We start from the raw sequence: 14,673 nt of genomic DNA on the forward strand, positions 1-14,673 counted from the left end.
TAATATTAGTTGAGAAATCATTGTATTATTATTCGCAAAGAATCAGCATGTCGCTGCTGCGTTTGGTTCTCTGTCAGTGAGCATGCGCAGAAAGCGTAGTCTGGCATGACGTGCTCGTGCTCGTCGGTATTCCCGGAAGTGTGTCGCGCTCTGGCATCGCCACCGCTCCCTCGTCGCGCCATTGAGAAGTCAGGGAAGCTCACTCTAACCTATTGACTCGCCGTAGCCGCAGGTTTACGGTAAGTTTTCGAAAGATACATTTCACATTAGATAGCACTTTATACACCGAGAAAATTTAAGGTGACGTTGAAGGTTGCATTGACGTTTTCTCATGTAGTTTTGCGTCTTTCGTAGCTAACGTTACTCAGCAATGGCAGGTTGACACAAGACAGCAAGTTGATGCATGTATTTCCTGCCTGCCGCATTAAGTACGTTTACAATGGTTTTTAGAAACGATAAACAAAACATCAAATATATTTCTAATTGTATGACTTAGATCCGAGATTATTGGTCATTAAGTCCAATTTGTATCACGATCTTGGCACCTCAGTCTTGTCTGAATTGATTATCAGGCGTTGTCTAATAGTCTGTGACTGAACATTAAAGTAAACGAGCGTAAGCTTTTGCCTGTTTATATTTTATTTTTTTACGAACAAGACTTGGTTCAACATCTGGATCTATGTTTTCTAAAAAAATATGTTTTTGACAGGATGTTTTCTGATGGATATGATAACGTTAGTAGGGAAAGTAAAAATGTAGGATTTTTAAATATTGTTTTGTACCCTTAATCCATCACCTATATTTTTAAGAGTTATATCTGACAATCCATTAAAATACTCTCTTGTAAAGGTATTGACGTGAAAATAAAGGGCCAAGAAGTCTAAAGCATTTTCTTAAACTTGTATCTTCTGCTGCTTAAATTGCTAACGTCAAGATAAACATGCACATAACAGTTAATCGATTGTTTAGCTGTAAATGAATCTAATCTGTGGATGTTTGAACTTGACAAAAAGCTTAAAGATTTTTTACTTCCTGCTGCTGGAAATGATTGTCGGTTATTAGCAACATTAGCCTGCTAGCATGAGGAGGAACTTCCTGGATCGAAACTGCAAGTTTAGCCTGACACTCGAAGCAAAATACTTTTCTTTTTGCAAATGTGCTACGTTATGTCTAACAATTTGCCTCGGGTATAATAACCGATCAATTATTTAGCGTTGGTTATAAAACAGATGAATGGCTGTAGGGAAGATGTCATGATGTGGGCGACATGAGGTGAACACCATTGTTATGTTTTTTCTGTGTTTCTTTTCCTTTTATAAAATTTTATCCCGATTAATTTTATTGAGCCTGGGACCGGTTTTTTAAGTATATGTTCACTTTACGTGGATTTGGCGCTAATTGCGCTTTTGTGAGGTGTCAATTATCCTGCCTGTCCTAGCCTTAATTCAGTAATGTTATTAGGAAGTAACTTAATTACACAACCATTTTATGTGTTTTGTGTATGAATATTATTTCAAAATGGCTTAAGACTTTATTCGCAAAGCGACCGGTTGAAAAGCCGCGACAAATCAAAGCTTCTTTCCTTCCTGTGTTGAGCGAGACTCGCGAGTGGCGCGATTTTATTCTAGTTCCTTCTTTCGGCATCTAGTTTACGAATCCTACTATGTTGTAAGATTAACACACGAATTTTAATTACATGGCGTGTGACGTTCACCCATGAGGTCATGCTGATTGGCTAAAAGGCAGCAGTGGCTAGCGAATGATTTTGTGGCAAAGGCTTTGCTCATGAATATGAAAGATATTACGTGACAACGCTTCGGCAAAATTCAAAGATGTGTCGCCGGGAGAAAATTAATATTCATGAATGCCTTGGCCATAGTATGTTGGGTAATTCAGTCTCTAGGGAGTTTGTCAGGGCGGTGTCTGCTGGCCGCCTCAGTGTTTAAAATGACTGTTGAGTACAACCATTGGAAAATTGTTATTTGTATGAAATATTTGTTTTAGTTAAATTCTTAAATCCTTGCAGATTATTTTTTTTTAAGAAACGCTTCACGCCCTGACCTTTTTTTTACCTTTTTGATGTGCTTGATATAGGAAATAGTTACATGATAATGTATTAGTTGTTATAATAATAGACACAATGCATTTGTTATAAAATTATGATGACTAATGCTTTTTCATTTTAATAATATACAGACTGATTGTTATTTCTGAATAATCTGTAAAATATTTAAAAGACTAGATTAGATTAAATTAGTAAATCTAATTGCTAAATCGGTTTCATTGTGAACTGAAGACCAACTACTTAAAGGGATAGTTCACCCAAAAATGAAAATTCTGATAAACACAAAAGGAAGATATTTTGATGAATGTTTGTAATCAAATCGATCACGAGCCCCATTCACTTTCATAGTAGCAAATACTATGAATGGTGCCCATGAACTGTTTGGTTACAAACATTCCTCTAAATATCTTCCTTTTGTGTTTATCAGAATAAAGAAATTTATACAGGTTTGTAACAACATGAAAGTGAGTAAATGATGAGAGAATTTTCATTTTTGGGTGAACTATCCCTTTAATCCTGTTTTCTAAAAATTGCGATAAGTACATGCATTTATAATAAACAATCAAAAACCGCTTCAGTGGATGTTTAATGGGTGTACCTGTCCAAATAAAAGCATTTTTTATATTGCCCTAAAATGACTGCAGTGTAAAATACTGCAGCATGGTGTTTCTTTGGGTGTTACAGCCAAGTAGAGATTTAAATGTGAAGGACTGACAATAACTCATTGCAGCATGGCCAGTTTAATATTCCAGCTCTGTTAGGTGGAAATTAGGTTGATAAAGGGTTGTTTTCCATGCATCTGCATGATTTAACCATTTAAGAACTTTTTCTTTTGTTCGCATGTGAAGAAGAATGTGTCTTTTTCGTTATGTGCATTACAGCTATATGCATTGTCTTTAAAGTAGATTTTTATAAATGATTTAATAGAAATTATTGCTGAATATTTTTATTTTATGTTATTGTCAGGATTTGTATAGTTATATAAATTAGATGAGTAACAGAACAAAATTTCCTATATGAGACCTTTCAGTCCGACACGAAGCAGTGAGACGTACTTCAAAGAGAGCTTGCCTTTGTGAAGCCATGTAAAGGTCACTTTTGTTCTGGCCATTACATTGAAGATGGGTCACTGATGTGACCACCTTCGTAAGTCCTCCCAGAGCTATTCATGGCTTTTATTATTGATCTTATTTAAGGTAGTAGACCTAGGTAATAGTGTTAAATAATAGACTTGCGTATCGATATTTTTTTATATCGGTCTGTATTTTAATATATTTTAATAGTATTTAATCAGTGGGGAACCTTCAGGGCCTTCTACGCCTTCAGAGAAGGCCTACACAAATTAATAAAAAGATTTTTTATAATAATAATACAAATAAATAATATAGTATTCAATAAAAATATGTTTTTACATTTTAAAATTTCTATTTAATTCAATTTAATACAATACATGTAATATATTTTCTCTCATCTGTTCTAACGTTAAGCTTACTGTCAGGTTCATGTCATGAAAACATCTAATCCAATCAGAATCGTCTGTCTCTATTAAGGCCCGGTTATCTGGCTCATTCATTGGTTAGGACTTCATGAATCCCAGGGAAGGCCAAGCTATGTGTTTTGGTGTGGAGAGTGACGGGCAAATCGACCAATCACGTTTTGATTTCAAGGGGGCGGGTAAAAAACAAAACATTGTAAGCCTTCATGAAGTCCTAAGCATGCAACAAACTGGATGCGAGCAGCCGTTGAACACCAAAGGCGAAGATCATAGACCGTTAATATTAATACAGTCTAGTGGCCTGAATCTCTGCAGTGAGAGTGGTTGAGGTAAATGGCGGAAAACGTGATTGACGTTGTGGTTAGCTTGGTAGGGCTGAGGTAAAAACGAAATAACTTAAGCGCGTACTCGTGAAGAGCACAGCCGGGAGAAGCGCGTGCAAAGGAGACTGTGCATATGACGCGAACACGAGTAAAATAAAGGGTTTAATTATACTTTTACTTCCTGACAGTTTCACTTGTTACGTGAGGATAGTAATGACTGACAGACGACGCCGAATTACATACAATATAATTTCTATTTAACTAAATCTGAGAGAATGCGAAAACATTCAAATATTTTTTTCCCCGCTATACTCGATGGGCAGGGCGGAGATACATTATGGTAGCCCTCGGGGCTCGGGCTAGAGATTTTGCGAGCCCTGGATATCTTATAACAACAGTTAAAAGCCACAAGGAGGTGCACTGAGAACGCAGGGTGCTATATTTCCCCTTATGAAAAAGGCTAACAAGGTATCCTACAGCTAAATATATATTTCCAAAAAATAAAAAATAAATTAAAGAACATAATTTAAGCTTGTTAAATGCAAATTTACAGAGCCCCTGTCATTACAGAGCAGCAGAATCTGTATTTGTGTTTATCAGTTAGATTAAAGTAATTTTAAACTTTAAAACTGCATTTAAAGGCAGACAATGCCCATTCTGTAATTTAACTTTGCGTGCTCAGAATTTTTACACGTTCACTGTATGATTTAACGAAATACAAATAGCCTAGTATTATGGATGGAGAGGCATTTGCACTTCATTGCATATTTTGAAGGCCCAGCTGAAGTACCCACGGTTCGCCACTGTATTTAATATATTAATGGACTTATTTTTATCATTTTAACCATATGGTTGTATTTCATAAATCATTAATACAAGAAAATGCTGTAAAAAATAGCTTATCCAGTTTGAGGTTTATACAGCATTGCTTAAAACAAACCATTTCTTTAAATGTTATTCATATGTAACATAATATTTAACAGCAATATACGTTGCTAAAATGTTTTAATAAACATAAATTCTAGGTTTGATGTACAGTTGTAAAACTTACCGTAACGTTTATGTGAGAAGTAAAGCTTTTTTGTAGTTCTTTTATCTTATCATCCTTAAAACTTTACATTTTGTTTTTAACCCCTCTTGTTAGCCTCTGTGCTATATAAGCTAGCTTACATTATGTGGAAGAGATCTGGGACAGGAAACTGATGAAACAGGAAGTGGAAAGAATACGAAGAAGCATCAGGGCATACATGCATCCGCTTTTTGGTGTAGTTTAAACCTTGTGGCATAGTTCTGTAGATTTGTATGTCGAAAGGGGTTTGCCTTTGCTCCACCCCCAATTCCCCCTTCCCCCCTAACACCACTTGCGTGTTTGACAAGAGCCAAGGCAGGGTGCGACTTGTTCAAGTGGGGGCCATTATGATCTATTCCTGTCAGCTTGCTTCTGTTTTCCCTGTCTTTTCTCAAGCTTTCTACAGCATAAGGGCCATGGATGCAAATACACCCCAGTGTTGCTAATCTACAGGTATCTGTTCTCCCCTGACATGTAAAATATGGCCATTTAGGGCTCTTAACATTTAACATCGCTTGTTGTAGAGTTGCTCTTTGTCCTGATGTTTGTTGTCATCTAAGCTAATCCTAAACTGAAATCAATAATGACAATGCTCTGATGCAGGGGATGAGTGTGAAATATAAGAGCTAAAGTTTGTTGCTGGGGAGTCAAAATCTGAGCAGGTACCTGACCAACACACCTGCTTTCTGTCATGACCTGCTTTTCATCAGCACTATACATTTCTTACTGCCTCGCCTTTATACTCTCAATTTATTAAACTGTCAGCCAACCTTTAAACTCAAACTGTGGTTGTGTGACTGACAAGTAAATCTATACTGAGGTGTGTATGTCAGAATGCATTGGAATCTGTCGATTTTTCACCAGCTCTGTCTGGACTGAGGAGGAAGTTTTGAGTCCTAATAATTTCATAACAGATCAAATTAAATGGATTTTGAAGCAAATGAATTGCATAAAGTTTTCATAATCCAGATAAAGTGCCATAGACTGGCACAAACGTTCATTCTTTTGGCTGTAAAATAGATGCTCTTTATTTCAAGATTCAATCACAGGTGATGGGTTTGTTTGTCATAGAGCTGTTGTGGAAAAGGACATTTATGGCCAGATTTACTAACAGCTTGCACTAACGCCAACCATTTTTCTTTTCCTAAAAAAAAATTATCAGAATTTACTAGACACGCAGAGAAAAATTTAGCATGGCTATTTTTGCAACTGACCTTATTGCATAATATTTTTCTATTAATCTTTTTTTTCCATGGTCGATTCAAAATCGATTCTTACAGGCCACGAATCAATTTTTTCCCTGCTATTATATAATATTCTATATAATCTATATTCATTGAGTTGAATCGATTATAAAAATCGAGTCGAGAATCGAAATTGAATAAATTTTATAGCTTGTGAATCGAATCGATCTGGAACATCTGAATCGATACCCAACCCTATTATTGTATAAGCATATGTAAGAGTTTCCCTTTCATACGCAACATTTATGGGAGAAGAGAATCACGCAACATAATTTTAGTTTGGCTCATTTACCATCATGTAACTCCCAAAAAGCACGTCTTAAATTGTGTTGTTCATTATGGATATGAGATGTTGCACCTTGTGTACATTGTCAGTAAATCACCTGTAGAAATTTCCAGTGCCATCTGCGCTTTTTAATATTGCGATGTCATGTTAATTTTTTGTGTTTTGTAAATCCGGACCTAAGTTTGTAGTCCAGGTACAGAGTAGTACTAGGGATGCTCCGATCAATCGGCCGATGATGCTTGCTATGCTTCTAAATTAATTATGGCGAAATGCCGCTACATCCAAAAGCCAGAGGGCGCTCTTGTGCAAAAATTCAATATGCGCTGTAGAACGAGAACCATACACACGCAGCTGTGACACAGGAAATTGTTTAAGGATATATTTCTATTGTGGTTCTTCAAATCTTTTCAGGTATTTTCATGATAATAAAGAATAATGATTATGTTTGACGAGTGTTGTTTTTTCAAAGGCATTTTATAAACGATTCAAACTAACAGTGATTTCAGATCGATAAGGACTTACTGATCAAAAGCCGTAGTACATGAAATAGCTGTGAAAAATATCGGTTGTGCGATTCAGAAAAGTTATCGGCCACGTATATCAGCATTTATCGGAGCACCCCTAAGTAGCACATAAAAAGTAAAAATCTTTGCTTTTTTTAAAGATAGTGTGTTAGCTAACGAGGTAATATTTAAAGCAGTGTTCCCAAAGAAGATGTGATTTTTGGCCAAATTGTAGAACAACATTTAATGTGTTTTATGTCGTTTTATACGGTAATTGTGAAAAGCGTGGTAAATAAATCTAAAATGCTCAATGAAAAGTCAGTTAGAAATGTTTTTTCAGTTAGAGAAAGTGATGGCATATATATGATATTAAATAAAAAAATATTCAAATACTTTCTCTAACTGAAAAAAACATTTCTAACTGACTTTCCATTGAGCATTTTAGATTTATTTACCATGCTTTTATATATATATTACTTTTATTTATAATGGTTTTGCCTAGGGCTGCACAATTAATTAAAAAATGAATCTGGATTTCAATTATGGGTGAAAAAATTCCATAATCACCAAACTTCTCAATTACAGATGTCCATTTGTGCTTGTTTCTATGTGTTTTGCCTGTATGTTTGGTCACCAAATACAGTGAGATTTTAAAATTGGCAAGTTGATGATGTATCCTTTAGCCATTCATTTTGGATTTTTTACTTACAACATAACTCCCATAATATTTGTTATTTCCATTTTATTATGTAGTTTTGGATGTTTCGAATTTACCGTGCAGTTAATTCACAAAGTTATAAAACATTTCAAAATGTCAATGTAAAAACTATTAATCGACTATAATAATGAACACAATTACAATATTAACACGAATAATCTGCTGTTATGTTAAAAATGTGCAGCCCTAGTTATACCCAATATTTCTGTGTTTTATATTTTTTGCTATTTTAAACATTGTTGCATTGGCTTAGCAACATGGTAATGACAAAGTCTGTCGGCATCAATTCTTGTCAATTCTCAAATGAGATGAGCTATTTGTGTAGGATTTGTGTACACATTTTTTCTCAAGGAAGCGCTCATTGGAAAAGAATAGACTGTTTATAGCTGAACTGAAGTATTCCCTAACTTCCAGGCAGAGTCGAAGCAGCACATTAACAAAGTTCCTCTTGTTTACACTGGAATTTTCCAGACTGTCTTTATCATACATCACTTTAAACAATTGTTTTCTTAACTTAAACGTAAAGCTGTACAGAACAAATCTACCTCCACATAACCTCTTAAGTAGAGTAGTCTGAACTAAAACACGTATGTAAAAAGGTTTAGTGTTTGGTTTAACAATGTTATTGTAAAGTTTAAATGCACAAACATTGTAATTTAGCCTAGCGTAAAGCCCTGGGGTGTTGTGGTATGTTTAAATTGTTCCCATACTGACTCATCCACCCAATAACATTCAGTCTTCCTGGTCTCTGGCCAAACTGAGTAAATGCTTGAGTAATGCTCATAATTCCCCTGTACTGTTGTGGTCACACATCATGACCCCATAGTTAAGATTGAATTGTTGTTCTGCCACTTTTGTGGCTGTAAGATGAGCATTAACTTTGTTAAGGTCATGTTTTTCTAGTCTTTTATTGGTTCTCAATGTTCTTTTCATTACATTCTTTTGTTTCTTAATAATATTACATTTTATGCAATGATTTTTTTCATACAGCAAAGGTTGTAAAGCTATACAATCAAGGTTAAGTAAGAAAGGAGGACTATTTTAATGCAGTGCGTCTGCATTGGGTATTCCCAACAATCCATAGAGTCGACATGTGACATTTTAACAGACAAGCATGTCTTATGTATGTTGTCTCCAAGTTCTTCAGGGTTCACAGAAGTTGGTGTAATAGTAGTTGAAGTATTTGATGGCAGTGTTTCCATATATGCAGGTTACTCTATTTAAAACACAAGTTCAAGTGTGCCATTTCAAGAGTTAAGATGAATATGAGCAATTGCGTAGATCATTGTAGGAAACATTTATGAATCCACACTTAATGGACATTGTTTCATTTATTCAGTTAGGTAGACGACTAATTATGCCTGTGTGTGTTATGGGTGTTGTTCATAGATCACGAGCAGAAGAATTTCTGGATCACTTGCATGTGGAACAAGTGGAGTGAAAAACACCAGCTTTACTATCTCTCTCTATCTCCTGACACTGGATTAGGTTTAATTAACACCAGCAATCTTCATAGCAACAATCTGCATTACAAAACACTACTATCAGTGCTTAAATCTTTTAAAGATTGTTATAGATGATTTGTGAGTTGATGTTTAGCCTCCTAAGACTCAGGTTTTGGTTTGTCTTTTTTTCAGTTTTCTACCAGCTATTTTGGGGTTAGAAAGAACCAATAAATATAATAACCAAATTGTTTTCTAAGAACATGAAGCAGTGTATTTGTCCATGTTTGTGTACAACTAGTTTCTGGTGCTTATGATTCAGTTTACCTTCGTTTAGTGTGAGCCAAATCTGGTTCACGATTTAAAGTTGGTTTAAATCTGATTTGCAGAAGTAAACCCCTATTTATGATGTGGTCTTATAGTCTGCATTAGGACCGAACCAGAATATTTAATTATTTGTTTGGTGGCTTGACATTAGATTTACAATTTAACATTATTAGTGTTAATACAGAGCCTCTGCCAAGCAGGAAGTGTGCTTTACGCTCCCACTCTATAGGGGGCGCCGAGAGGTTGATTGGATTAACATTAATAATGTTGTAAATAACATTAATTTCTTGCAAAAAAACGATCGATTTGCTTCACAAGACCTCAACATGTCACCAGAAGTCATGGAGATAACTTTTGAATCGGATATATCTGCTTTTAACGCTGAAAGTGGCGGATCTGTTGACTTGTATGCATTATATGACAGAGCAGTATGTTTTTTGGCAAATATCCTTTGTATTGTTCTACTAATGAAAAACGTCAGGATTGCCTATGATTTAACAAGATTTAACATGAAGTTAGCATGAAGCTAGCATGATTTATCATGAAGCTAGCATGAAGTTAGCATGATTTACCATGTTGTTAGTGTGATTTAGCATTATGTTAACATGATTTAGCATGAAGCTAGCATGACTTAGCATGAAGTTAGCATGATTTAGTATGAAGTTAGATTGATGTTAGCATGATTTAGCATGAAGTTAGAATGATGTTAGCATGATTTAGCATGAAGCTCTTCGTATGTTTCATTGTTTTGTTTTTGTTTTTCATGGGTTGAATTGATAAACTGATCAAGTGAAGCAGCTGTCCATTGGGAATGCTAGCTGATGTCTTTGTCCAGATATTTTTATGTAGAGCGAACTGTCACAAATCTCAATAATAGTTAAGGGTTGTCTATCAGTTTAGATTTTATAGTCTGTATTATTCAGAGAGGTGTAATCTTTGCTGTCCTCAGTAAACCTTATAATTAAATATCATAAGGATGGTTTTTGTCAGGGAAATCCTCTTTACCTGACACAGTTTGGCATCCCAACCCTCTTACCAACACTGCCCACTTTTAATTAGCACTAATCCTCTCTTGATAATCTTATCAGGATTATTGTTGCTCAGTAACAAACCCTTATCATAGACTTTATAACCCCTTGACATGTTAAATGTTAGCACTGGATAATCACCAATTACACAGTTGACCCAAGCCAAACAGAATGGAGGAAAAGTGGGCAGAGAATGCGTCAAGTTCATGTCATTATATCCACGGTCAAGTGCACAACCTGGCAGTGACGGCTCACGTTGCCTTTTCTAACCGCACATACAATACAAAAAGTTAGTCTTTTCATGAATCTTCAGCTTGATTCCCTCGGTTACATACACGCTGCTTGCTCTAACGAAGAAAAATAACTGTATTACAGCCATGTTCAATGGCTAGCCCATCTCAGTCAGCTGTGTGAAATTACCCTGTGCTCTCTCCTGCGTATTAATGACATGGAGACGACTGCCAAATAGCTAACAATGGTTTATACTGTTGGCAGCGACTCCTGAGGGCCCATCTACTAAAGTGATGTAATCTGGACATGAATGAGTTCAGATGAAATGGGTTCACGGCAGGCTCTCGGTTTGCTGAAACAGATTGTATGTTTGTCGTTATTAATTATTATTGCCACCAGCCATCGAAAAAAGAGTTGCTATCATACTCCACTCATATTTTTGTAATAATAATAACTAGTAGTAGTAATAATAATAATTACTATTATTAGGGGTGTAACAATATATCGATATGGATTGATGCATCAATCATCGATGCCACGTTTAAAATATCGATATGAGGTACCTATATTTTGACACTCTCCGCGTGCTTATTCCTTTGGCATTTTTGCCAACGCATGGATTTTCATTTATTTTCGTGTGCTAGTGTCAGCAAGTGAATGCAATGCAGCAACAACACGGTTGTAGTAGCGAAAACACAGCGAAAGAGACAGAAGATGTTGTGACTGCTATTGGACATAAATCGTGGGTGTGGAAATATTTTGTATTTGGAAAATGGATTGAACAGATTGGCAGAAAACCTTTGTCAGCAGCACCAGCTGAAACAGTAAAGACTTTGACTGTTGCCATCGTAAGCTTGTTTTTTGTGACATTTTCCCTCATAATTTATTTTTCTTCAATTAAAAAAGTAAATTTTTCTTAGTTTGTTTCTAAGCGGATTTAAAAGAGGAACTATATTTTATGGCGTAATAGCACTTTTGGGAGTACTTCGACTCGCCTGAAAAGTCCGCTCCCCTTCTCCCTCTCCCATTATGAGAGGGTTAGTATTATGGGAGAGGGAGGGTGTTACTGCGCCGAGTTGAAGTACTCCCAAAAGTGCTATTACGCCATACAATATAGTTCCTCTTTTAAATCCGCTTAGAAAAGCGCTACGTTTTATTTTGTACCACCAAACTTGCTCGTATAACTACTGGTCTTAAATAGGAAAAACGTTGATGTGTTTGGTCACTTCTAACTTTATCTCTGGTTGATACCATTGAATGAATGGGGCTAAGCTAAATGCTATCGAAGTGTCGCAGCACGCTCCAGCGCTTACGTGCACGCACACAGATGATAGAGGGATGTATCAACTCTTCTTAGTAAAGGTAATAACATAGTTTAATATTGAAAATGAGTAGACTATTCCTTTAATGGGTGACGTCATGCTTTGCCGAACTAAATTGTGGATACGTCGGCGTGGCGTCAGTGCCGTTGCTTGCAGCAGAAGTAGAACATTTCTCAACTTTTCAAGCGGCAACGCATGCATCAGCCAATCAGATCGGCTTACGCAAATAACCTAGGCAGAGCCAGCAAATTACGTTTATGGAAGACCAGATCATTTGTAGCAGCCACTGTGATTCGCTGTTGGCCACGCTTCAGACAAGCCTTCCGTAAAGCGTTAACACTTACGCCCAGTGTGAATGTACAGTTAAAGTTTCAATAAATTAATCTAATCGTAATTGCATCAAAGAAATGTCTGATTTATGGGCAAACATCACATCGTTGGTGGAGATAACCGCTCTCTTTCTTGTATTGAATCGAATCAGTGACATAAAATCATAATCGAATCATGTGACCACTGATGAGCATCATAGTTTAATGCTAATATGACTGTTAAAATGGCTTATTTTCATCAGTATTTATCATCTCAGAGTCTTGCTTTAAAACAAATCCCTTGGGTCATTGTGCCAAAACACACTGTTGGCTGAGCGTCCTTTTCACTGTCATGGGAGTACGGAGGTCCAGAATGGAAAAAGCAATGCGCTGTTATCTAAGTTCCTGACTGGCCTTGACCCAACCAGTGCACTGCCAAGACTAAGAAAAACGACTTTGAAGACTTTGTAACATAACACTGTTTTATTGCTCCTTGCAACATTTTAGTAATTACAGATTAGGCCATTTTAAAAACAAGGTAATGAGAGAGAAGAAGAAGAAAACAGCAGGGTTGAAGAGGAAAACGTGTGCTCGAACTTGCGTTTTCTGCACAGGTGCCGCTGTGTATCAGGTCCAAGCATCGGGCATGCATGATAGTAAAGGTGGTATGATTAAAGAGGGAAAAAGTCTTGAGAAGTGCTACGCAAACAACATCTTGTTTCAATATCTAAAGGCTAGTAATAATGTTCTAGTACACTGTAAGCTGCGAGGCTTTATATTATTGCTGGATCTTCATATGTGGTCCTCATTACATCGGTTTAAGATGGCAGATATTAATTCTTTGTTTGCAACGGGTTGCCTGGTTTATAGGAAGTGTTTATGCTGCTGGTGTTCAAGTAGATTTTCTCTTCTGATGACCATAAGAGGCTCTCAAGGGTAACAAATCTGTAAATCTGCAGCCCCTAAAGACAAAACACAAGTGGCACTTTCCACCAATAGGGTCACGTTTGATGTCCTATTACTTTAAACATTTAAGACACGAATACAAATCCCATGTGTAGTGTTGTTTTGGCCTTTTGTTTTGGCCACAAGACCGCAGAAGCATGGCAGTGGTTTGTATTTGTTACAAACTTCAGTCCACACTGAACATTCCTTTTGTTGCACATTATTTATTTGTGTTACAAAACCTATCCACAAAAAACAGTTTTTTAAATTCGTTTTTAAAGAGCTCTTATCAGTGATGTGGGGTCGTTCCGAAATGAGCGGGTGCCTGCGGTCACCCGCGGTTACGAGTCATCCAAAAATATTTGTAATGATATTCGGGGTCGCGGTCAGTCGGGTCGTTTGAAATAAAGATGGCAATTAACTTTTTTAAACAGTTACTACTTTTAAAAAATGCGGGTTGGGTACAATATTTTTTTTTGCGGTCCGAGTTGCGGGCGGGTTAATCAAAATCGTTGGTCGGATCCTTTGGTGTGTAAGTGTGTGTTAGTACATGTTTACGATATGCAAAAGGTACAAACCCCAAAGTAAACAATGACGCGAGTTGTCGTCTCCAACATAAATCTGGATTTTTGGACTACAACAAACACACAGATTGTTGGCAACAGTTAACTTCCTGGGATTGGTGATCTAGACAAGACCGAAATTATCATAATTCCCCCCGCTTCGGACTCTCAGCCTGTAAGTTAACTCCTGTTAGCATTGCATTGTGAGCGAATCTTTCAAACATGGTAAGGAGCGTCACATTTCCGGTGGACGTCAGGGGCATTCATGGACAACGTACAGGGGTGCATTTCCCAAAAGCATCGTTGCTAACTAAGTAAATGGGTTAGCAATGATGATTCAAACAAGTCATGCATTGTTTTGAAGTTTTGTAATAGAGAATGTCAAAATATAAAACACTCATTTAATTTTGTCGGCACAGTTCACAAATGATGCAGCAGCAAACAGAAATGGAGCAAGAAAGGGGTCTTCTGAAAGGAAAATTCATATACAAAACAATGGCTGATGGTTTTGTTGAAAATGTAAACAGGCTGGTGTAACATAAATTTGCATAAACTTAAAGCATCTATATTTGTCCACACCCATGTTGATTAAAGTTAAAAGACTAAAGACTAAAAGATTAATTTGTGATTAATCGATAGTTAACTCATGAAATCATGCGGTTAATCTAGATTAAATATCTTAATCTACAGCCCTAATAATAATACTTATATACAAATTCATTTTCTTGGCCACGATATTTAGTTGTCATAGTGAGAATTATAACTCCCTTTATTTACATTTTTATGTTTGCAAAAGACGCTTTT

General features: G+C 36.4%; 1 protein-coding gene across 1 annotated transcript in view; it reads left to right on the top strand.

Moving 5' to 3' along the window:
* Window positions 1–89: 89 nt before the first annotated feature.
* Window positions 90–14,673, top strand: part of arhgdia (Rho GDP dissociation inhibitor (GDI) alpha) — a 27,361-nt gene continuing 12,777 nt past the window's right edge. Inside the window, exon 1 of the mRNA XM_065263118.2 lies at window positions 90–239. The gene's annotated coding sequence lies outside the window, so the exon portion shown is untranslated. The remainder of the gene's footprint in view (window positions 240–14,673) is intronic.

The sequence above is a fragment of the Paramisgurnus dabryanus genome, chromosome 3, assembly GCF_030506205.2.
Source record: "Paramisgurnus dabryanus chromosome 3, PD_genome_1.1, whole genome shotgun sequence".
Taxonomy (NCBI): Eukaryota; Metazoa; Chordata; class Actinopteri; order Cypriniformes; family Cobitidae; genus Paramisgurnus; species Paramisgurnus dabryanus.